The following is a 26099-nucleotide window of genomic DNA, read 5'->3' as shown; positions in this document are numbered from 1 at the left end:
ATGAGCAAGGCTGGAGATTAGATTTCAGTGCTGAAGCACCACATGAAGGGATTCTGTAATTCCTTGATGTATGGCCTTTGTCAAAAATTACTGCCTAAAGAGTTTTCTTCCAAGCTGCATAACGAGGCCCTAGTAGCAACCTGGGAAGCCTTAGATTTCAGTGGTGTGAGGATGAGAGCTCCTCTCACCTTCATTAGGTTCAGAAAGCTGGTGATAGGTAACGAGACACACACCATGGCCGAGAAGCAAACTTCGTGGCCTCAAAATTTTTGACAAAGGGTGCATGTATGCAGGTGAGACAAAACACATTTGCTGGGTGTATCACCCGAGGTCAAACAGAAAGCAAACTTGTTTTGAGCTTCACGACAGCATATTCAAAGGAGGTAAAGAGGGATATTGTAGTCTCATGTTTGAAGTCAGTGCCCATGAGGCCTTGCCACTGTCAGACTGCCTCTAGCTTTGGCCTTCAGCATTTTTGGCCTTTTTATGATGAAGCCGGCAAGCTCACACCTGTTACCGCATTGTGCCATGTGTGGACAGCAGAGGGAAAAGGATGAAATTAAAAAACAGCGTAAGCCTTTGTTCTATAGTGCTAAGATTTTAATCTTTGACCTGGACCAGTAACATGGGAAGTGTGGACAACGTTTCATATAAGAGGTGGGGATGACTACATCAGGTTTGCCTCTGTTTTCCCGTATGATAAAGGAATCTGCATATCTGACTTGGTAATGTCAGTGAACACATGTCCAGTTGTGGCCTTTTGGTTTGCATGCATTTTTTCCACAGCCTGTTTTTGGCACAATGATTTCTACAAAAAAGCACAATTCTGAAACATTGTAGGGAGCAAAAAACATCAACTTGATATCATATTTTGCCACCATGTATTCTAGCATCTTGCCAATACTCTCCTAAGGGGCAGAAACATGGAGGGTAACGAAAAGTGTTCAGCTTAAGTTTAGGACAATGCAGTGAGCTATTGAAAGAAAAACGATAGGTGTTACATTTAAGTGACCTGAAGCAGGCAGAATGTTGAGGGAACAAATGCGGGTTATTGACATGCTACCGAAATAGAGGAATAAATGGGCTTGGCAGGGCATGCAATGTGAATTCAAGATAACTGCTGTTCCTTAATGTTAACGGAGTGGATTCCAAGGGAAGGAAAGCATAGCAGGGGGTGCCAGAAAGTTAGGTGGGCAGATGAGAATAAGAAGTTTTCTGGGATACGGTGGCCACAGCTGGCAAAGGAGATATATGGGAGAGGCCTTTACCCTGCAGTGGGCATAGTCAGGCTGATGGCGATGATTCAAGTTATGAAAGAATTTGCGTAATTATGGTTGTAGTATGCACTTTGATCCACTTCTCTGTTCAGTTTTTCTCACACTGTTGGTCACACTGTAAAACTGCTTTTACACTGTTTCTACCACTGCTTGCAAAAGGGGCAAAGGGAAGAATCCTGTTTTCTGTATCGACTTGTATTTTACTCAGCTCTGCCTTTAGAGGGTATGAGCTTACGACACGGTCGTTTAACCAGATAAGACTGCGAAAAATAAATCGCCATGACTTCTGTCAATTTTCTAGAAATATGAGCTCAACATATGGTCCTGTTTAAAGGAGCACTAAAGAGGATTCTGAGCTCACCTTTCTATGATGAGAACTCGATCTACACGCTGCAAGCTTTCTTAGAAACTGAATTGTCCTGTGGAGCTGATTTCCATATTACATCGGATGAAACGTCCCGCTTCCCACCTTTTTTGTTCCTTTAATTGACCAAGAGTAGGAGCCAAGCAATTTGAGGAGTGCCTTACAGTCAGTCACATGGCAACTTGCCACTTGCCATCGGTGGTGTGATACGTAGTAATACGTGGAATGATTTCTGAAACGAACAGTCCACGGAGATTTTTATTTCTGTGGGCCTAATTGGCAGCTATGCTGTCTGCAAATAAAACTATTCATAGAAACCTGAAAGCAAAGCAAAAGCAAGAGCCGCCACGTGACTGGCTGAAGGCACTCCCCGCGCTAGTTGACTCCTCCTACTCAGAGATCAGTTAAAAAAAAATGGTGGCAGCTAGGACATCTAATCCAATTTAACAGAGAAATCGGCTGCATGAGACAATAAATCGAAGTTTCCAAGTATGCTCGGAGCATGTAGACAGAGTTTTCACGGTAAAAATACGAGCTCAGAATCATCTTTACTACACCTTTAAAGAACTGTGTTGCATCTAAACATTTCAGACACTTTCCTTGAGGCGCTTCCAAAGCACAGTGAACGTGAATAAATACTGAAAGACTTCAGGAACAATCAAGCGCAGTTGGTATCATTTAATTTAACAAACCATAAAACCAGTAAAAGATCGTTTACATATCTCACCATTGTTAAAATCTGGACATCACATAAGGCAATTGCTAGCCCTTTTGTGAATGTTGCTACAGTCGGATACATATCAAGAGAGAAGCAGCAGATACCATTCAAAGGAGGCCCTCCAGCCGATGACGTCGAACGATTTTCCTTGCGCCATGGTTAATTTGCTTTCGTCTGGCTCCCCCTATGATGCCACCCTAGCACGACTAAGGGGATTACCACATTTTGAAAATAAGTCATCGCCATTGGCTGGGTACAATCATTTGAGGGGCATTTGCTGCTTTGTTTTGAATTTTACCCAACTATATAAAAATTTCACGAAAGTTGTTACACTCGACCAAAAATCAAAACGTCAATCTTGCACAACCACAGGCTTTGAAATCTCATTTTTTCATATTCACTATGCACCACTTTGGAAATTCCACAAGACGAGTGTCTCAGGGGTTTAGATTCAAGCTAGTCACTTGAATGCGACGTGTTACACTGATACGCCTAGAATAGCGACAGAAGTTGCACATATTTATATTAAGCATCCTTAACCTGTTGCACGGGTAAAGAACCTTCCTTCTGTAATTCTACTGTCGTCAGCACCTAACAACTTCAGACAGAGCCGAGTAACATACAAGTCGAGAGCCTTCAAAAATCGGGCTTCCCTTACCGCCTTTGCAGGAAGTGGCAAAACAGAGCTGAAGGAGTGGTAGAAAGTTCCCAACAATGTGAAAGAGGCTGAACACATAACTAGATCAAGTATGTGGCACTACCAAAAATAGTGCACAAAATTTCTCTTAGCCCCCCAAAAAGTGGTGGCAAAATGTCGAGCTAGTGTTTTCTTCAGCACCCCCTCCACCCATACACTTATTAAAGGTCAATTTAAATGTTTTTATTTCTGTCACTCCCCTTGCATTAGTTAAGGTTGTGACTACTTAAGGTGGAGATGCAAATTTATGTCTTTGCTTGCCAATTGACAGACTTAGGTGTTCAACCATCTTCGAGTTCCTTAAAACCATCGCAGTTTATAACATTACTAAGGCAAATCTTATGCCAGGTTATTTTTTACGAAATAAAATTTCCATGCCAAAGCTGCCATCTGATGTTTCGAAACTCGTGTAAAAATAAATAAATAATAAACTCAAAAAAGGTACAAAACTGCGATTTTGCAATTTTTGATGTAATTTTATGTTCTCACAGTAATCATTAAAACTACTTTCTAAGTTGCCTGGCAGACAAAGAAGCCAAGAAAATGTTTCAGCGATTAGAAACCGTAAGCAGAGCCAGAAAAAAATTTCTTAATTTAAGTAAAGTAGCTTTTTGTGCCATATTCAGCTGTGAATTCATTGTGAGATGATACTAGTAAAAGATATGAAAGGTAGTAAGCTGCACTTTACCATTGAATACAATTTATTCTGGTGAGTGATTGAAGTAATTTTTGTATTAAGCGAGAAAACAGTGTTGAAAGCTGAGCACCAATACCAAACCTCAACGTTGCTCTGGCCTGCTCTTTACTGTAGTGCTCACTAGAGCCGGTTGGAAACCATATATAAGCAGTGCTGCACGGTGCTCCAAATATATGTTCTTATGTTTGTGGGTTGAAAGGCCTGGTGGCGTGTTCATCCATGTTTCAACACTTGAAACAATTGGGTCACTGATTACGATGCAATTCTAGCATGCACAGTAGAAGTACCACTGGCTGTTTCACACGTAGAGAGAAACTAGGAGTGCGACACCGCCACGCTTTGAGAACCACTGCTGCCAAGAGCCGGCTAGAACGGGTGCATATTTATTGTGCATGTACATTTGCCAACCATTCTCCCCAGCTGTCAGCAGCTTTGCTTTGCGAAGCACGGCAGCCATCCACTCCCAGTTTTCCCTAAAGTGTGGAAGAGCCTGCACATGAAGACGATGTGATGAAACACTATTGTTCTTTCCAAGGTGCTCTTTTAAACCACTTAGTGAGTTCAATTTGTTTTTCTTGAATGACTTCAAGGAAGCAGAAGACAGCACCATCATTTCATAGTGCTTCTTGCATCCATGCAATGAGGAGTGTGGCTGCAGTGGTCTTTGGTCTATGCTCGCCATGCTGCCTTGGCATTTCGACGGTAATGGCCCCGTATGCTGATATAGCGTTCCTCCAGAAAGCTCACGAGTACGCCACTCGTTACCACGGCTCAAATCTACAATGGGCATTACCACGTGTTTCTCACTTTTCTTACACATATATCTATAAGTGTTGCTTTCTACCTAAAATGACATAAGAGCTTTCAAGTGATCCTACCTTAGCAGTCTAGCCTGACTTAGTACTTCCCTTTAGTGCGCCTTTAAGATGGGGCCACAGCACAATTTGTTTGGCAAAAACAAGCTGGGATAATGATTCTTATAGCAATAGAATAAACTATATGCATTTTTTAAAGGAAATCTAAGGTGCTCGAACAAAATCTGGGTCAGATGGCTTGGAATGACCCAATTTCAAGTTTATAAGCTAAAATACACCATCACAAAGTTATTCAGTCTTGTCACATGTCAGCTGCACAAAAAACATGCACTGACGTCTCATCAACCAGTGTCTGCTGAAATTGCTATTTTTGTGTTGTGTACACAGATATCCAATCTACTAGATACATCATGATACTTATGTGAGCACACTTATCAGTTGTGTTATAGGCAGCACTTTTCCCACAGAATGATGTATGAAAGGTCCGTTCGATTTAGCCTGCACGATCTACACTAGTTCGTGCAGTGCACAGCAAGTGCCGTGCAAGTGCTACACTCATGCAGCGCCAGTTCAGACGTGCAGGCGTAGCGCGACACTAGCGCCAAATAGAAACGAATGCTAAAGTGCAGAAGTCGTGCAAGCCTTCTGCATCGTTTGTGACGCGCGCGCTTGTCTCGTGTGTTATTGTTTGCGCTGTGTTCTCCGAGCTACGAAGGAAAAGAAAATGGACCGCGGCCTGCTGTCAACGGTTATACAAGCAGCTATGGAGCTTGTAGACTCCGACAGCAGTCACGAAGAAGAACTTGAGGAACTTATTGCAGTGGCAGTGACAAAGCTGGCGAGGCTGAAGAGGAACCGCATGCCTCGTTACTGCGAAGAAGTCGTAGGGCGATATTATGACTGAGTTCAGGCGTTTGTTTCGCCTGTCTCGTAGCACCTTTGAAACTGTTGTAAGTTCTTTCGAAGCGTCGCAGTTTTTTCCACACCCTACCGGAGGCCGTCCGCAAATGAGTGCCGAAAAGACTTGTCTTATCGCTCTAGGCTACCTGGGGCACCAGAATGGCATGTATTCGCTGGCTGACCGATTTGATATGTCAGTCTCGTCGGTGAGTGCTTGTGTTAATAGAGTGCTGGACTTTTTGAACAGCATTAGTGCATCCGTGATCGCCTGGCCTGACCAGCGTCAGCAGGAGCGCATCAAGGCTGCCTTCTTGGCGAAAACCGGTGGCAAGGGACCACGCAACACAATCGGCTGCGTGGACGGCAGCCACGTCGAGATCAACAGGCCCGCAGAGTCGCCGCAATCATATTACAACCGTAAAAAGTGGCCGTCGATCATACTGCAGGGCGTGTGCGACGATCGCAATAGGTTCATTAATGTGTTCATTGGGTTTCCAGGGTCGGCCCATGACGCTAGGGTACTTCGGGAAAGTCCTATTTTTGAAGACTGTTCTCAGAATTGCAGTAATGGATACTTGCTTGGTGATTCGGCATATCCGCTACTACCTTGGCTTTTGACCCCGTACCGGGACAATGGGCAAAGTTTTCCTTCGTGGAAGAAGAAGTTCAATAAGGTGCACTCGCAACAAAGAGTCGCGATCGAAAATTCATTTGGACTGCTTAAGCAACGCTTTAGAAGGCTGTATCTTGTGGATGCCGCAAGCATTAAGCAATGCTGCCTGATCGTAATGGCGGCATGTGTGCTTCACAACATGTGCAACGAAGAGAGGGACTTCTTCGAAGACCTAGAGCACCTACCCCAGCAAGAAGAGATCGATAATGGCGAAGACGGTGACCTCATCTTTGACAGTGCTGGAAACTGCGAAAGCATGCGAAATGCTATCGCTCAAACTCAGTGCTAGTGTCTGCCTCTCGCCAGCTAGGTCTCTGCGCGGTTTCTTATGACTACAATGCAAACAATAAACATTTATGAGAAAGAAATTAAGTTTATTCGCTGCTTTTGGGAGCCTGCCCCTCCACGGCGGCAACAAGGCGTTCTAAAAGAGCCAGTTTTTTTCCCGCCCTTTCAGCTCTGTCCTTCTTTGCTTCTGCAAGTAGCTGAATGAGCGTTTCAACGTTATTTTTTCTTTTGTCCGTTTTCCCGATTTCGGGAAAGACTGTCCTCGCTGTGGTGGGACTTCCTCCGTCACGTGCGGTGGGCTCGGATCCTGGTGAGGTGACGCTATTTGGTCCACATCATGGCTCGTGGACTGCTCGCCAGTATTTGTTTCCGAGAGTGTGCTAGAACATGGAAATATTTTGAGCCTTATTTTGGAAGGTGTGAGCTGCACAACTACTGAGACCTCACCTGCAGTTTCTCGGCTCTATCTCTCTACCAGGTGCTAATAAAATGGTAGGTGTAATGTGGTGTTGCTTCTCCAAAACACCAGCGAGTTCTCTGAAATGGGCAAAATAACAATTGATATTTTTGTAAATGACCATTACAGCAGTGATGTGCACTTGCTCTTCAAATTCGAACGTCACGCGTGAGTGGCCGGGCGAGGAATTCCTTTCCTTTGTCCTTTTGTAAGCCCTCTCCAGGGTTTTCCATTTATTTTCGACCTGGAGAGGACTTATGTCGGAGCCAAACTCTTCGTTGATGGCGTCCGCCAAGGCTTGCCAAAGCATTTTTTTCGTGCTGCACGATGTAACGAAATGAGATGTAACAGACAGCACATTATGCAGTGTATCAGTTACCAGATGAAGCTGTTCTGAATTATTATACCCTGGACGCAAGTACAGTACACTACCTTGCTACGGTACCCTCACTTCGAAAAAGAAAAGACGTTTGCAAACGTAACTTCAGCGTGGTAGCATGCATTCGTTCGAACCAGTAGGAATGAAATAAAACTTACCGGAAGCCGCCCTTCTTTCCCATGAGCGCTTTCATCTGTTCGTAGCGCTCGATAAGAAAAAGTGTTCTGCTCCTGCACCATCGTTCAGGCTCAGGAGAGCTGCTTCGGGGCGCGTTGCTCTGCGGCGGCGAGGACGTTCGGCGATCAGCCGGGTGGTTACCCTGGTGACCGGTGTCGTCGCTCAACACCGCCGATACGATTGTGCCATCTGTGCGAGAGAATATTGATGTTTTGGGAGCCACCACTAAATAAAGCAGGATAGTTGAAATCTGGGTCATAGCTTTGAATAAAACCTGTCAAATGTCGAAGGAGAAGTGGCGACGCACACACGGCTGGATAAAGCCAACGTATTTAAAAACGCTGAATAGCAATCATGCCAAGGTAACTAACAACGAACTTGGTTAATACCGAGCTCATTTACGGGGAACGGGAAAAAAAAGCAAGAAACAAACTAGATGAGTAAAATAAGCCTAAAAAGAACAAGTACCATGCAAGCACGGCGTCGTCGCATGAAGAAACGCATGCACGTGTTTCTCTTTTGTTGACCGAGCGAAGCCTTACCTGGTGTAGCGTACATATATCCGTTCTCTGAGCCCAGTTGTTGGCCGTCTTCTCCAACGATAGGCGTCAATAATGTGTTTACGCCGTTGACGACGCCAAACACGCTGCCGTCGTTTGAAGCTGACATATTCCTCCCGCTGTCGTCTGCTGCTGCACTGGCTGCACGCAATCGGCACTGCCAGTCGAGAGAGTGCAGAATTTTTTTGAGCTAGGTCTACACGACATCTACACTTGTGTGAAAAGAACGGCGTCGTGTAGAGGGCGCTAGGCTACACTCGTGAAACGAATGGCGAAGTGCTGCACGAAGAGAACTCGTGTAGGTAGTGTAGGTGAATCGACCGGACTTGAAGTCTTCAGCATATTTTTCTGTGAATACATCACAGTGAAGGGATAAGGAAAGGCAGCTGCTCTACTAACACAAGAATACATAAATGATCATGCACCACAGGTCTTTTCTCCTCCAACTGCACCAACAACCCAAAGTGTCATTAAAAACTTTAGGTGCTCTTTGAATGACACGAGCAAGTTTTACTGGCTGAAATGAAACAAAGTTATGGTATTAGTGTGGCCACACCTGGATGTGCAAGTAAAGCAGTCAGACCACATGGCACGGCATAGCTGTTCTTGCTCTCTGCAGTAAAAAAATGACATAAGAGCATCATCATAAGAATCAGAAGCATTCAAAGCAAATACAAAAAACTATAGACTATACCATATACAAAATGGTTTTCGGGCGGTTGGTTCAGCATTTTCTAAAACAGCGCTCAAAGAGATAGATAGAAGGATGAGAAGCACTACACACATTACACTGAATTAACAGAAGAATTTTATTCATTAAGCATTACAATATACACAGTGCAGAAAAAAGAGCCAACAATCAGTCCCGTCACATGCTCCATCATTATTCTCATCTTTCCCTTTCCAGAAATACCCTTTGTATCACTAGAAGTGATAGTTATGCACTGCTTACGCATGTGTCTTTATAATCAAAGATTATATGCAATACAGTGATAGTTGAATGAAACAGAGATGAAAAAGTACAGGAAATTTTTGAGCGTAAAACAATGCTTGATTATAAAGACACATGCATAAGTAGCACCTCCCTATCACTACTAGCAGAAGAGGCATTTTTGGAAGAGGGAAGATGAGGGTAACGATAGAACGTGACAGGACTGATTGTTGACCGTTTTATCTGCATTGAACATATAGAAATGGTTCATGAATAAAATTTAGTTGCCAGTTCAACACAATGTGTGCATCATCATTCTGTCCACATCTTCCAGCACTGCTCAGAATAATATGTACAAAAGCTGAAGTACATCCAGCACACGAGCAATTGCCGGCAGATAAAGCAAGGCTAACACCACCTGTAGCATTCAACACCTCAACCTCACGAGGTTTTCCTCTTAGGTTGGCCCATACAAAAACATCAGCTTTTTTTTGCTTTTCATCACAACATTCAACACATTGACCGCTCTCACTACGCCAGGTAGCCTGCAGACTGTCTTTAAACTTTTTATAAGGTGCAAGCTACATGCATCTCTCACCATGGCCAGTCTCGAGGGGAACGTGTGCTCTATTATGGCCTTTGCAAAGGGGTCTGTTTCTGCCTCTTGCCACATCACGGCGGGGTCGCCACTGCCCGACTGCTGCATCTGCCATTCACACGGGAGGAGAAGGTGCGTTCACTCCCAGTTTGGTCCACGTCATTGGTAACCATCAGGCCTTTATGTTTCATCCTTTTGCACTGTATGCAAATACTGTGAATCAGACCCCTTTCCTTTGTTTTGCCATGTGAGAAATCTGAAACGAATTAATGTTTGTGCATGCTTGCCTTCAGTCCGACTGTGCAAGATAGCATGTATTCTTCAAGCACAAATGTCAACTGTTCTACCCTTTACATTTCACAAAAAGCAGGGGTGCAACAGCTGAAATAGGATTTGTAGCAATTTTTGGAGCAGAAAAATCTTAGTTTTGGAGCAGTAAAATCCATATTTGGAGCAACTTACGGGAAAAATATTCGGCATTTTGGAGCTAATATTCATAACTTGGAGCAATTTCACGGGAAAGAAGCCTTACTTCCTGTACAAAAATAAGATCTGAACATCGGACTATATACATGTGAGCCATAAAATCTAGTTGGTTTATTTTTTAAGGCTGTCTCACTTCAATTATGCTTTAGCTTCATTGGGCAAGGATCTGCAAATCATTTACAAATGAACGCTTGAGAAACCCATAAGGTAGGGATCTATGCACAAACCTGTAAAAAAGGTTAATCCGTAGGTACACTATACAAGACCAAGCAAAGGAACATACAAGAAATAGTTTGCATCAACACTACAAAAAAATTTATTGCAGTTCTAATCACATGTAGACAGGAATATCGACTAGAACACATCACGACTAGCACCAACACCAAATAGACAAGAATGTCCACATCATGACTAGGTGCAAGGCAAGCTAAGCCGCTCCTGCACTATTACAATATACATGTCTAGTGTAGATGTTGTTTGCATGTCAATGCCTCGCCTTTTTTAATATTTGCTTTTCCAGTTCCTTGAGGTCTTTAAGGACTTGCTCAAGGTTTCCATTCCCTGTAGTCAACAGCAAGCGACCACTTTCAACCTTGTCCATGTCTTTCTCTTTGATGCCGAAGTTTATCATCTCTTCAGCCCTAGTGAGCAACACCTTGCTGGCTTGCACCTGGCCTTCCAATGCTTTCTTCTTTGCTTCAAGAGTACACTGGTTTGAAACAGCCACCTCTGCTGCCCGCTTGCTTGTGCTTTCTTCAGCGCTCATCCTCAGAGCATACTTCGCTTGTGACTGCCTCACACATCTCAAAAGGTCAGAGCTGAGGGGCACCTTACTTGCATCACCATGATAGCGCTGAAGATAACTTTTGATGTGGCGCATTCCGTTAACACTAGCGATGTTCAGAGAGCTCCGTCCATCTAAAAGGTGCTTATTTTCACTGAAGCCTCGTTCTAGGTCAGCATTTCCGTGCGGCAGAGAAAGAACTGCTTTTACAAGTTTCGAAAGCATGGGATACTTTGTTTCACCTGTTATTGTCTTCATGCAAAATATCTTTGCCCAGTAGACATCCAGCCTTCCTTCCAGGGTGCCTTTGCTCTGATCGCACTTCAGCATGAGCCATTCATCAACGAGAGATGACACCTGACCATCACCCAAAACCTGAGGAAGTTGCCCCACAATGTAGCGTAAGGACCGCACTTCCTGCTCAGCATTCTCGTATTGTAAACCCAGGAACCTTGCATGCATGACCACTTTATTTGTGAGGGGGAGCTTCTGAAGTAATGCTTTCGAACAAGCAAGGTAAAATGCCCGAGCTCCGAGGCGGAACCTTTTTTTCTCCGAAGGGTCCCAGCCTTCCATAGCTTTTTCTGTGTCCACGCCAACTTCCGGTCGTGCCTTCCAAAAGGCAGCATCATCCAGGTTAAGCTTGGTTAACTCCTCTGCACTCTTGCTACAAAATATTTCGCTTCTTAAAAACCGACTCAAAACTCGTCGCACTAATCCTAGAATTTCTTCATGAAGGACATGCAGAAGTGGCTCCCGCCTTTGGAAGAGTTTCTGGAACCCGGTGAACAGCTCTGCAGCATTCCTCAGAAACAGTACCTTTGCATAAAGGTCCTTGCTGCCAAAAGCTGCAGCAAGTCTGCTGTGTTGGGTCTGCACACCTGGTCGCAGTCTACCACAGTTCCCCCCAAAAAGTCCTGCAAGGCAGTGAATTGTTCTTCCACGCGGACTAGAGAATCTTGCAATGTCAGCCAGCGATTAGAGACGTGTCGGAGGAAGACATGAGGCTCTATCCCCAAAATCTCTTGATGTTCTTTCAGGCCCTCGGCACGCACAGGATGCTTAAAATAATAATAAACATCCCTGGCATGTTCTTCATCAGAAAAAATGCATCTAAGCCCTTCGAAAATGCATTGTGCACTTTGTGCAAAGTGCACTCCCCAACATCAACAAGATTTGGGTTTATCTTTTGTTTCAGCTTAGATTTCACGCTCTTCATGACATTAGGGCCATCACTGAAAAAGCAAAGAAACCCTTGTTTTGGCAACTCAGTTAGGGTTCCTCTATGCACCCTACAATTATATCCCCAGTGGCACGACCAAGGTTAAAAGAGTTCAAGTGCTCGACAACAACTTGCTTTTTACTTTCGGAGAAATATCTAACCAGCAAATCCAACTGCTGCACATGCTGTTCGGGTTTTGGAGTTTCGTCAACATTAACGAAAAAAAAACATTTGGCCGACACAACTCTGTCAAAAGCTTTGATTTGAAGTAAGGCCCCAGACCATCTGAGATGACATAAGAAAGTTTTGCCCTTCCACAGGTAAAACTCTTGGCCACATCACTGTCGGGAAACATCCTTTTATAGATGTGTGTTGCTGTGTCACCCCATGAGTAGGGAATGCCTTTTGAAACAACAGACATTGCAAATATGGTTTCAGCCTCACAAACTTGGTCTTGCAACGAGGAACGAGGCCTCCCCTGTGAAAAATCTATCGTGGCTTGCACGGTCTTGGGTGCCAGTAGCACACCACTAGAATCTCTATGCTTTGCCGCTACCTCCACATGCTTCTTCATGTTTGCATGGCGCTTGACAGCAGCAGTACCATGCTGAGCACAGCAAATTGTCACATTGAACAAGATACAAAAAGCATCTGTGTCCTTGATGCCTGCCCTGCACCAACCACTGATCACATCATTGTTGCAGTCCACTTCATTCAGCACCGAGGCATTGAATTTCGTGCACCGCCCTGTGAAGAAAGAAAAAAGTTCATTTTATAAAAGGCAGTATGTTCACTACTATTACCAGCAAACAACAAACTACAGTCGGGAACTGATTTTTTTCGGCCTCCGGAGGTACCAAGAAAGTACAAATAATCGGGCATTTAGAAATAAAATTTATCCACTGCAATATTCATAGTAAGCCTCCCTATTCCTCCACCTGAAATTCATAGAAAATATAGGGTGGGGAACATGCATTTAAAAAAATAGCAAAAGCTAAAAAATATGTATTTTTTAACAAGGCGTGGCTTAAGAACCTTAACCACAGGATGGACACAAAATCCGCTGAATGCATCGCAGAAGTGCGGCACCAGAACAGCCTCATTCAAATCTGACTGCGATCAACCTGTGACCAAAAACGAACGCAGTACGACACACAAAAAAAAACCCCAATAAGCTGGGGATCCAAGGGATGGAGGTTCGATTCCCTGGTAGACAAGGTTTATTTATTTTTTAAATATCGATTCAATATGGTGATTAGGCATCCGGTCTCGACCAATCAGAGCCGCCGCAAAAGCGGGACAGATTTTGTTCACAACGATGAGGCATTAAACCTTAAAAAGTAAAAGGGCAAAGCCGCGTGACAGAAAGGCATCCGAATTACAACTTACAAGCTAGGAAGGGAACGTACACTGAAAAAAAAATCAGCGGGCAAAATTAGATGGGGGCAAATGCTGAAAGCAGATAAGTAGGGGAATTGTAAGCGAACAAAACTGGCGAGTTCCGTCTTCGGCACGTGGTTTACGCTTTCTAGGTGCAGGCGATGACTCGGGATATTAGGTGTAAGTAGATGTTGCCGAAAACCTTTGAAATGTTTTTTTTTTCAATAGCCGCCGGCATGCGACATTATACTGTGACTGTAGTGCAATGACTGATCTTGTGAACACTTCCTTTGTAGCACGAGATGAGAGCTTAGTCTGGAATGACGACTGCAGGCAAGCACAACTGCTTCTGCATTATTCCGGACTTTACCAGTATGCCTTGGCTGAGTTTTCTCGATGTTCCTGAGCTAACTTTAAATAGACCACTTCCGAATGCAAAGGGCCTTCATAGTTCGACGAGCCCGACTGCTGCTATCGGCACCCCCGTGTTGCTTTTTGAGTGCACGCGCAAGGCGCGACTGATTCACCTCCTATCTTACGATGTGAATGTGATCAACGAGAAAACGTACTGATTTCGTGGTGCATGGATGGCGCAACAGAATACCGGCAACTTCGAGCAGCAGCACAAAAAGTCGTGCAACACAATGTGACACCTGCATTAAAAGGTTGTGTCGCATTAAACACAACCATACTAGTAAAATACAACCGCGAATTCATGCCCGTCTGCTCTGCCGCTTCATCTGAAGCCTGGCAAACGATGACATCGTTGATTTTGGCAGCATATCGCCCCCACCCCAAATAGACGGCGTTAATATTTGCAGCACCTCTCTCATTGATCTCCATCTAACACACATCGAACGAATCAAGTTTGAATGCACTCACTTTTACTCATGATGAACGACAACCGCGAATTCATGCCCGTCTCCTCTGCCACTTCATCTGAAGCCTGGCAAACGATGACATCGTTGATTTTGGCAGCATATCGCCCCCACCCCAAATAGACGGCGTTAATATTTGCAGCACCTCTCTCATTGATCTCCATCTAACACACATCGAACGAATCAAGTTTGAATGCACTCACAAGCCGCCGCACACACAAGCTACGGTTGCTACGGTACTCACCAACTTGCGCTCACCGTGCACGTCTTTTCTTTCTTTACATGCATAGTTTCAAGCCATCAAGCCTCTAGCTGGATTGGATTGGCCACCGGCACTACATGTTGCCAACGCAGCTCCGATCTTTTGCCAAATCTAGCAAGACTACAATCTTTCGCGTCTAATCGGGCATTTTGGCGCAGCATGGCGCAATTTTAACAAATTTCACACTTTTGGCGCAGCTGTATCAAAATGGCGCAATTGGCGCAACTGGGCGCAGCTGTATCAAAATGGCGCAACTGTTGCACCCCTGAAAAAGTCAAGACTCTCAGCCTTTGCAGTTCGTCTTCTGGCAGGTCTGCATCAGTGTGCAGAATGACGTGCCATGTGGAGCATTAGCACGGCAATTTTCAAAGTGTAAAGAATTCTGCAGCATTTATATAGCTCCTGAAATTTCAAGCACAGCTGCTTTAGCTTTGCACGACAGTGGCATTAGCAAGAATTCATGCTGCACCCCAGCAAAGTGCATATAATTCGTGAATGGAATGGGCACTGAAAAACCCCAACACTGGCCACAGGAGCGCGGTGCGATGACAGCACGTTGCACACACGTAACGTCCAAGAGGCATAGATCTGCTCCTCTTGGAAAGGCATTTTGAAGTTTGCCGGTGTCTCACAACTGTCCATTCCCCCAGATGACAATGCATAAATTAGTTGTGTAAAGTAACTACCAGCACGAGCTAACTGCCAGCAAGTCAAAGGTCGGAACTGCGCTTTGAATAAAATCAGCCTTCACTAGCGAACAGACTTATCTCAGAGGCAATGACAGCCAGTGTGACACAGTGTATACTCCTGCATTTGTACATCCTCCTCATCGCTTTTGATAAACCTCCGAAGAACATGAACTTTCCTCATATCATTAAGGAAACGAAGACTCACCCAAAAAGCTTATTCTTCTCAACCTAGAGTAGGTAAATTAAAGCACACTGCAATGTTTTATGCTAGCTGGCTTAGCTTAAGATGTAAGGAGCTGAAAATTAAGGTTTGTGATGCTGACATGTTAATAAGTTCCTGAATTTAAAAAAAAAATAGAGGGCAGTGAATATTCAGCGGCACGCACGGCTGGCCATAATCTCAGCCCTTTTATAAAAATGTTTAAATGAAACATTTTATTGGTAGCTTCTCCAGGGTATGCTGCAAGTTAAAGTATACCTCGACAGCAAAAGAGGGCACTCTTTATTATAGCTTAAACATTTCAACGGACATAATTTCTGAAAGTGCAATACTCAGTACGCGTCACTATCTGTGCCAGCACACACAACTTGTACTGTTGCTTTCTGGTGACGTTAGGCAGACAAGAATGCCTACAAGCAAACTTGCGCTCAACCCGAAAACTGCTCATTGGGAAAACTCATGTACTCAAACATCTAGCAGTTCGGCAGCAGCAATAACACTAACATTACACTTTTTCCTGATACTTGCCAACACATTAGTCATTAGTATTCCTTCGAGGTATCGATACAGGTCTCTCGTTTAAGGAAGTTGGGAAGTATATGGGGGGGGGGGGGGGTAAAATAATTCAGGACACGTGAAAAGTGATATCAGCCTAATTAAGTATTATATACATTGCCCCGCAATATTTATTTGACAGTCAAATGTTAGTGTATGTGAGTCTGACTACACTCTACAAGTATCGTCTCAATCCAGCAGCCAATAATGGCGGTACAGGATTTACCACCCACACGTTGCGGACACTTTTGCCCCCGATGGTACATTTTTATGAGGTGAGCTCAAAACTTTCACTATCTGAGTTTTCCTTCTCTTCCCTTAGCATTAAACATCATTTATTCATGGACCATGAGACATGCAAGAAAACCATCAGAGTACTTCCTTCTGGATGAGGAATGAGATAGTGATTCCTGCTTTTAAATATTTTCACCGAGCACATTTTGTGATGAATCTGTGCGCATGTGGGCTGCACTGAAGACGTGCAGGCTCAGCATTCTTTGTTGTTTTTTTAATTTCGGTGCTGCACTCACCATGAACCAGCGGCCGACAGCGCGAACCAGGTGAATGCCACCCACCACCGCAGATGCAGGCAGGGAGCAAACGGTCGGGTCTTCACGCCTCTAGCAACAGCAGATGGAGTAACTTCTGGAGAAAAACTCCCATTGCTTCTGCTGTGATTGTAAAGGCCACAGGAAAGAGTGAAGCGGTCCCCTTGACACCAGCTTGGTCTGATATGCATACAAATGGTAAAAGTGCATTCAGAATGGTTCTAGAAATCCAATGACATCATTTTCAAGCCGTTTTGACCACACGTTTTGTAGAAGAATGGTGAACACATTTGCACCAATCACTTCGTTTCTTTAAAAAGATGTCAAATGCGGTGCCTATGTTTTATCTACCTATAAGAACACTTGTAATATATTTGAAGATTGCTTCAAGGCATTTTACTGATGAAAAAGGCTGAAACGGTCAACAAGTTTTCCAAATTTATTTTCCCACCAGTGCGGCCCACATCAAACTGAACACCTGTAACCCTTATTGCCGTACTTCATGTCCACGCCTCATGTAATAAGGCCGTTAAATACACACAGAACACCAGGATGATCATTACCAAAACAGAAAAACATTGAGTGGCCTGTTTTATTGTTAGGTAGTTATGAGCATGTAAAATATGTTATGTAGATGTATCATGCGTTTGCCGGCACTTGAAGCAAAAGGAATGCGAATCCCCGAATCCTACAAAGGGTTCAAAATTTTTCATATACTGTAATGGCTGAAATGCAATTCATTTAAACCAGCATGATTATCTAATGTGTACTAGAATCCAAAAGCTTATTTAAATGCTGTCCTGAAACAGGCCATAAAATAACACTGTCAGAATTCACGCGCTCCTTTTCATTCCATACAACTCACAAAGTTTACTTTTACGAGGAGGAAAGATCCGGGCTGTAGGCTCCAAAGTGGATGCAGACGAGCCACATGCAGGCATCTACCTACAAACAGTCGTTATTAGAAAGCATATATCTAAAGGTTTTTCTTCAATCTGCTCTTAAGTGCTGCTGCAAGAGCGCTTGCTTGCGTTGGAAACCGCGGCAGTTCCACTGCCACACCAGAGTGTTTTCATTTTTGCTGCGCCTGTCTATTTTGCTGTATTTGAGTAACCGTCTTTTCTAATGTAGTTAGCCTCTCGTTGAAGGCGTTCTGCACGGCAGTGAATTGCGCGAGTTGCGTCTGTATTTGATTCATTGCACCCATTAGTTGGGTGAGGAGGGTCTCGATTCTTTCGAATCTTGCTTCGTACTTAGCATCTCTAGCCTCTAGTTTCTTTTCTACTCTACTTTCGAGTGCCACCAGCGGGTCCGTCTGATCCCCTTTGCGTTTTTGCGGGGGTGGCCTGATTGTTTCAGTAGTCATTTTCTCCCCTTCGTTGTCCCTCGGCTCGGGGCGCGTGATTACTGCCTTCGCAGGCGGGAGAGAGGGCGTCTGTTTCTGTGCCTGTTTTGGGGGTACCGATTGGTTCCTCGGTGGAGAAGGAGGGGTAGTCTTTCCCATTTTTAGATTTTGGATCTCTGCAGTGAGCGTGCGGAGCATGCTCTTGAGTTCTTGATTCTCTTTTTCTAGCTTTTCGATTCTCTCATCTGCCTCTCTATTTGCCTGGGGACTGCTGGCTGTGAAGCTTACCGATTTTCGATCTCCACTCGAACCGCGTCTGCTTGCAGGTGGCCCCCATGGCGCCTTGGGGTCCCGTGTGAAGCGCCCGGGACTGCTGGCCGTGGAGCGGAAATACAGGACGTACTACGTCCGCCGGTTATGGACGAAGGTGGCGCTGATGAACACTCTCATGCTTAGGTCACATGTAAACTTAAATACCCCCGAAAGCAGAAGGTCTGACAGCCGTCGCCGCCGCTTAGTTGGTAGAGCACCGGACGGGTAATTTGGAGGTCGTGAGTTCGACTTCCACTAGCGGCATGTGGTTTTTTTCTACCGCTTTTCTAGCCAGTTACCTTTAAGCGATAAAATATTCACTAATAATTGCCATTTATTGTCACCATATATTTAAATCAATGTTGGAGGACGCTTAAGCTTCGCCTTTATAACAGTGGAACGCGATAGCGTTATCACACCTCGTTGCACCGCCCACTCATTCGCTCGGCGTGCTCTTGAGTCACACAGTGACATAGTTTTCGTAATACAACACTTCTAAGTCCATAGCACAACTTCATCCATAGGGCGAGCGGAACGAACCAACGAACTGGGTGCCTCGGAGGGAGAAACGATCTACGCGAGCCAAACGTCGTGATCGGCACGGACAGCCGGGCCGCTGCGCGCCATGAACGCGGACGCGGTCACGGGGCTGACGCACCGTTGGGATCGTCCTCCATCTCGCTTGGGAGCACCACGCAGACGCATGACTCCTCGCCAGCAGCGCGGCGCACATCGCAGGGGACGCTTCCCCACCAGACGCGCAACGGCGCAGCGATCACGTCAGAGGCGTCCCGCAAAGGACAAAGCACCTAGGAATCGCGCTGTGAGCGGAAAGAGGATCCGCGTCGCCTAAACACGAGGGTTTGAGTGACGCACGCTTGAAGTTGGAAGGGGAGAGACCGAGAAAACTTGTTAAACGCAATGGTATTGGGGCATCCTCGGTGGTGGTAAAAACGTTTATTTCCTCTGAAAAGAGGGAGTTACATGGAGGGTGCTCTGAAGTCAGGCGTAGTGCCCTTCCCCTCACAATCACTAGGTGGAGTCCCTAGTACGGGACCCCAGTGGCTTCCGCTGCCGCCATAGCTCGTTCGACCATCGCCTTTTGGGCTTTCAGGTCGCAACAGGCGAGTAGGGTCGCCTCCCAGTCCTCCCGGGTGGGGTTTGGGTTTGGAGTAAAAGCAGGGTTGGAGGGGCACGCCCACACCATGTGGTAGAGGTCCGAGGACCTCTCCCCACAGTGCGGGCACTCCCCGGAGAAGGCAGGGTCAAAGTGCTTTAGCGAGGCCGGGCACATCATGGTGTTCGTGACAAGGCGGAGGAACAGGCGTTCCTCCGCTCTCGTTAATCCTTTCCACGGGTGGGGGTACAGTTTATGTCTATCTTTGTATAATTGCGTTATTTCCTTGTAAGTGTAGGTCGGCGTGGCTTCCGCTACTTCTTCAGAGGAGGCGGGGGACGAGGTTGCCCGGTTAGAGAGCGCGTGGGCGGCTGCATCTGCTGCCTCGTTTCCTCCTAGCCCCGAGTGGGCCGGAGCCCAGACTATGAAGCGGTGGGATGGACCTCCCACGTACGAGCTGTTTTGCAGCAGCCGGTAGGCCAGGTACGGGACCCAGCCCTGTTGGACGTTCCGACACGCCCCTCGCGAGTCGGTTATGATTGTCTTGGAATCGGAGTGTGTTGCCGCTAATGCGATGGCGACTTCCTCTGCTTGAGTGACGCTTCGGGCTTTGAAGGTGAGCCCGTTCACCGTTTTGGACTCGTGGATCACTGCCGCCGTGTACCACCCGCCTTGGTGCGGGCCGGATGCGTCCACGTAGTATACCCCGGGTTTCCTTCCGTAGTGGTGAGCTAAGGCCTCTGCCCTGGCCCTGCGTCTACCCTCGTGGTCGTCCCTGGACATCTTAATTGGGAGTGGTCTTACGTGCAGGGCGTAACGCCACTCCTGAGAGAGTCTTACTCTCTCCTCGGTTAGAGTCGTGTGTTCTATGTGCAGACGGGCTAAAAGGCGGCGTCCTGACGGCGTGTTTTAGGAGGGATTCGTATGCGCGGTCCGGCAGATTGGCTAGGAGTTTTACCGAGATCCCGTCCCTTCCTGGCGCGGTCCCGCGTTTCATCCTCGCTAGAGCGGCCTTGAGTTCGTATATTTTGAAAGGTTCGTCCAGCTCAGCATTTTGGGCTCCACTGTATCTGTAAGCTTCTCCCCTTGGATCTTGGGTCGTGCTCAGGTACTGGTCCCGAAGCTTCAGTGCGAGCTGGGCCGTATTTCCTTGAAATGCATGTACCGCTCTCTGCAGGTGCTTCTGCGTCTCGGTGCGCGTCTGCTTGGGATCTATGAGCGCCCGGAAGAGGCGCCACGTGTTTTTGCTAGACATCTGCCTAGCGGCCGCGTTGCACCTATCTACCCAGTTATCGTCCGCGAGTTGCGCCGCGTACTCCGCCGCTTCTTTAGTGATTGCCGCGATCCGAGCTCTTAGCTTTCGGTTATGCTTCTGTCTACGCCATCTTTTGACCATGCTGCGTCTGGCTGCCCAGAGGTGGAGGAGGTGGGTGTCCACGTCCGTCACCGCCTCTGAGAGCTTTACCTGCGTCTCCGTCGAACGCAGGTTGATCAGCAGCTGTTTTGTCCAGGCTTGATAACCCTGCTCCTGGATGGAGCTTACCTCGTATTCCTTTCTAAATTTCGTCCAGTCCGGCAGCATAGTGTGCCCCGTAGGCCTGGTAAGGGGTTTCGTACGGATCGTTATGGTGATCAGGCAGTGGTCACTGCCGAGAGTTTCCTCCGTATTCGTCCACTCCACTCGCCTCGCGTTTTTCGTGAAGGTTAAGTCGGGACACGTGTCCCTCTGCACCGAGTTCCCTATCCGCGTGGGGCACGCCGGGTCAGTGTGTAGGGTTAGACCTAACGCGGACGCCGCCTCCGCTAGCTTCCGTCCTCGTATGTCTTCTCGATGATAGCCCCATGAGGGACTCTGCGCGTTGAAATCTCCCATTACTAGTAGCGGGTCTCGTCCTGCTTCCCTGATAGCTCTGCTCAGGAGTGTGGAGAAGGTTACGTTTTTTGCTTTAGGTGGGCAGTACACGTTCAGGATGTGTAGCGGCGAATCCTCCTTTTTCAGTGGCAGAAGAGTCACCATCACGTGCGAAAAGCTGGTTTGTAATTCCAGATCTACCAAATATGCAGTGAAATGTTTGTGCACAAAGATGCACGTTAGAGGGTCGAGCCGATGTCCCATGCCTCAATGTGCTCAAACAAGACGAAGGGGAGAAGCAGGCGAGTGGCGCGCCATCTTTCGGGGCTGCGGCGTGCATTGCGAGGAGGGGGTAATCTGTGTTTGCCGCATGATGGCGCTGCGTGCACGCCATTTTATTTACGACTTTGATTCCGGAATTTTTCGCTCACGGCCGACGCCGACGACGGAGGTTTTTCTTCGACACGGGGTCCTTAACGAAAAAAACCCTATTCTCCTTGGCTTCGGTGGCTGTTGGCTTGTCCTCTTACACACGCAAATGAGGGGATTGTTGTACATATGAAACAACCTAGCAGCCAGAGAAACTAAAAAGCATAGGGCATTTTTAAAGCGAAGGCTTTACTGGCCTAAAAGGGGCGAGCAAACTCGACTCCTAGAAATCAGCCTTGCAACAGCCGGAGCGTGACGTCACAACCACGTGACATTCAACGTGACATGCCACAGCTACGCCGGGAGTCAGAGCAGCCTCACCGCTGAACAGCCAAGCCTCCCGGCGCTCGCCGCTTTACCTCCCATGCTGGCAGTGGTGGTAAAAACTTTGACACAAGGGAATTCAGGACACGCGGGTCCTTGGGCCCCCCGCACGGCCCCATTACACTCAAACGTTAATGTCCCGGAAACTCATGACGCTGGCAGCCCGGCCTGTGGCGATGGCTTGCTTGGCCGGGTCTGGCGTTTCGCTGTATAGACCAGAATCAAGAGCCGCTCTCGGGCGCGGCCATTTTCCGCCTACTGGCGCGCCGCGTTGCGGGCGTTTCTTTGGGGACTGCGGGGCGGCGGCAGCTCCGCGGCCGCGCCTGCATATAGCAGCGATTTACTTCCCTTCGGGCGTTAGAAAAACGTTGTCCAGCATACTCCCACAGCGTGGTTGTGTTGCAGGAGGTCTGCTTTATTAAAGAGATAAAACTGATACGTTATTCATGACATATAGTTCGGCATTCACGTTAATTGTGCCGGCGAATAGCACGCGCTCGCGCTTATATCGCTACCGTCTTGGTGTTCCATCACAGAGAAATTTTTTTTGGTCAGCATCAAGTATTATGTGCACAGCGAGCATGCAATTTCAATTCTAATGCGCTGTTAATCCTGCCGGCCGGCCATGAAGCACCCACCACAAATGGGGCTTGTCGCCAGCTACGTGGTGCGCTGGTAACAACAAATTATCGTTGTGAGCACAACTGAGTCACAGGGCTAACAGAAAACAAATTTTGTCATGATTTATGCTGTCTGGCGCACAAAAACGTATTCTCGCTTAATTTATCCAAGACTGAATCAATATCAGCAGAGAGGCTAGGTTTCACAAATTCTGTGGACCGAAGTCGCATTTATTTTCTTTGGAAGCTCTCGGCGCATGAGACAGCGTCGCGTAGCCGTTTGGCCACGTGTCATAGAATGTAATAAAATCGTGTATATATTGCTGTGATTCAGGTAGGTATCAACAGCAGAGAGATACTACGGTCAGCCCTTTACACCGCGGACCCATCTGAGATACATACGGAAATAGAAACTTAAATTGGTGGAGGTCGTGCTTACATCCCCATGCACAAAATGTTTTTAACGGGAACAATAGCAAGCTCAGTGCACGGATGTCTAAGACGTACTGGCGATTGAAAACACGCGCTTCGCCTGGACAACCTTCGATCTGCAGCTGGCCGATGCGGTTGCCGCTTGCACATCACTGCACCATTCAGTGAAATCAATAAATATACATTCTGATGAATAAGCTTATCATAGCTGGTAGCGTACGTAAAAAAACGACAACAAAAGACACGCCAGCGCAGAAATGTGCTTGTAAGTACCGGTTTTCAATCCACACCGTACCTGGTCGACTACCCTAGCATATGTGTGTAACAATGTGTAACAGTGTGTGTCAAATAACCATAGAACGGCCCGGGAAAATGTGAGTAGTAATGCACAGCACACACCCACATGCGTTAGGTGATAGAGAGCATCATCGACGGAAGCGAAGAACATGTAAACACACATTCTACGCGCCGCCAGAGCGACCCGACCGCAGTCCAACGTGCCGCGCGCGCCGACAGATGGCGGCTGATGTCGAGAGTAGCGGCGCTCCCGCAGCCTGCGTGCGAGGATTATAAGCGCACTATGCTGATGTTCAGGTGAATGGACGCAGTAACTACATGCTATTAAGTACATTGAATGGCAGTGCCGATCGACTTCCAGACTTTGCGCTTTGCTACCGCAGCCCATTCCCCGTTAGCCAGTTTCCTAATGCGGTATTTATCTGCGAGAAACCTATAGAGGCTAATTTAATTTTCCTTTTTAAGCTACTACGCGGATCTAACAGTGACGCGGCTGGCCAATGCATGCTGCTTCTGCAGTGCGCAGGCATGATGCAGCCGCCAGTAGCTGCGGTAGGCACGCGCAAGCGGATCCTGTTTTGCCTACCATGCGAAAATCGCTGTTGACATCAGCGCCACTGCATCTTCGTGACGTCGCGGGGTGAAGGAGGTCTATATGCAGCGTATGGATACGAGCGTGTGCCGAGACTTGTGCCACTTGAAGTCATCATTGGTGACAAAATTGTGGGCCACCCAATTGGCACAGAGGGTTTGCAGCGATGTCAAACTGGCGCAAGTCTGCGCACAAAGTTGTTAGTCAAGTTACAACCTGGCTAGTGTGAGGCATTCGCACCGACGACCTTTGTTCCTCAAAACCGTAATGGGGGGCGACCTTCGGTAGGCTGTGGCAGGCTAACTGGTGGTCGCAGAAGCATACGGGTGGTACCAAACGAATCGTTGTTTCGTGATGTACACGTTGGTATCTGAATTTGTCGAAAGCATTGGTGAAGACAACTTATCTAACGCTCTGCATTTGATTTCGAATTCCCGAATAATTTTAACATTTTAGGCATAGGTACCCAGCTGTCGTTTGCGACTGTGTATCCGCGGCGCCGGGCCGTGTCTGGCGATCTTAGACATTTCTGGCCATGCAAGGTATATGGAAAAGGATAGGGAACCGCTGCCCAAGTAAAACCAAAGCCAAACCAAGCTTTTCCTTTGCAGCTTTCGCTAGTATAGCGAAGCTAAACCGCAACCCTTTTTTGAAATTCGTGGTGTTGATCAATAGAGATTATTGGTAAATATTTGTTTGCTTAACAGTACGTACTGTTTAAAAAAGCAGAAAACACAACCACATACCGCACGTGGGACCGAACCCACTACCTCCCAAATAGTAGTAAAATATTTACCAATAATCTCCACTGGTCAACATCAAAAAAATAAAAATACCCTATAAGGTTTCTCGCAAAAGGCATGTGACAGGAAAAAACATGGTTCGTAATCGTGGACAATGACTGATAACAGATATTCCTAACCTCATTCGGTGAACCTGTTTCGGCATGCTGGCGGCACGCTGCCCGGTTTTCTTGCGCCATAGCAAAGCGTTCAACTCCCCCACATGATACTATCACCATGGCACCCGGCTGCATGACACTGCCGTGTTTGGTTTCAGTCGAACGCTCAGCCGTCACACACGTACAAGATTTAAACCCTCATTGAAAATTGTGGATGATGGATTTTTTATGGCGCAGGGGTGTGTAAGGCCAAAGAGCGCCATGGCATAGGGTATTTTTCGATAACTCAAGGTGGGGTCAAAGACCCACACTAAAAAAAAGAGTTATTTTAGTCTTTTTTGGGGGTAAACCACTGGTCGCTGAGCTAACACCTTTAGGAGGGTAATATTATGCTATTTGCTCCAGACTAAAGTTACGCTCTCTCTAGCATAAAGTTACACTTTGAAAGGCAGTGCAAGTTTACGCTGCCGAAGACTATAGTTGCACCTTTTCATGGAGACTATGTTTTAGTCTATGACAGTGTAAACGTTACTCTCTCTAGCATAAAGTAACACCTTGAAAGGCAGTGCAAGTTTACGCTGCCGAAGACTATTGTTGCACCTTTTCAGGAAGACTATGTTATAGTCTACGACAGCGTAAATGTTACTCTCTCTAGTGTAAAGTTACACCTTGAAAGGCAGTGCATGTTTATGCTGCCCAAGGAGGATATATAAAAGTTTTATATATCCTCCCTGATGCTGCCCAAGACTATAGTTACATCTTTTCAGAAAGACTATGTTTTAGTCCCAGACAAACAGTATAAACGTTACACTCTCTCTAGTGTAAAGTTTAATAATAAAAACATAGGGTCACTGACCAAGTCAAAATTTTTAAAGAAACGTATTGACGTTTCGGAAGCCCTACGGCTTCCTTGTTCACAATGGGTGAAACCAGGCAAAAGCATGCGTTTATATCTTATTCAAAAATGCATCGTAATGATCTTGCGTAGTCAGCAGGCAGATTTCCTTGCGTCCGATTTCCTTGCGTCCTGAAGGCAGTGAACCAAGTCCGTCATGGAAGTTTATCCAGCTTTGTTCGCGTCATGCAAGAAGTCATGCGGCTTCGGCGAACGAAACAAATTTATAAAAAGCTTGGGGCAAACTTTAACTGATTAGTTGACGTGTGCTGCGTTGACATGAAACACGTAGAACGCGGTTCCGGTAGCTCCGGCGTTCTAACAACGCGCTTATGTCTTGAAAGGCAGTGTAAGTTTATGCTGACCAAGATTATAGTTACGCCAATTCAGGAAGACTATATTTCAGTCCAAAGGGGTTCACTCCTACT

At 46.4% G+C, this 26099-nt stretch overlaps 1 protein-coding gene and 1 pseudogene across 2 annotated transcripts in view; one reads left to right on the top strand and one right to left on the bottom strand.

Annotated features, from left to right (window-relative positions):
* The window catches only part of LOC144107038 (uncharacterized), a 439706-nt gene that overhangs the window by 216926 nt on the left and 196681 nt on the right, over positions 1-26099 (top strand). The gene's annotated exons all lie outside the window — the stretch shown is intronic.
* Positions 8580-14295, bottom strand: LOC144107244 (uncharacterized; annotated as a pseudogene).

This window comes from Amblyomma americanum, chromosome 10 (genome assembly GCF_052857255.1).
Source record: "Amblyomma americanum isolate KBUSLIRL-KWMA chromosome 10, ASM5285725v1, whole genome shotgun sequence".
Taxonomy (NCBI): domain Eukaryota; kingdom Metazoa; phylum Arthropoda; class Arachnida; order Ixodida; family Ixodidae; genus Amblyomma; species Amblyomma americanum.
Note: the sequence above shows the minus strand (reverse complement) of the source record. Positions and strands in the feature narration are given on the sequence as shown.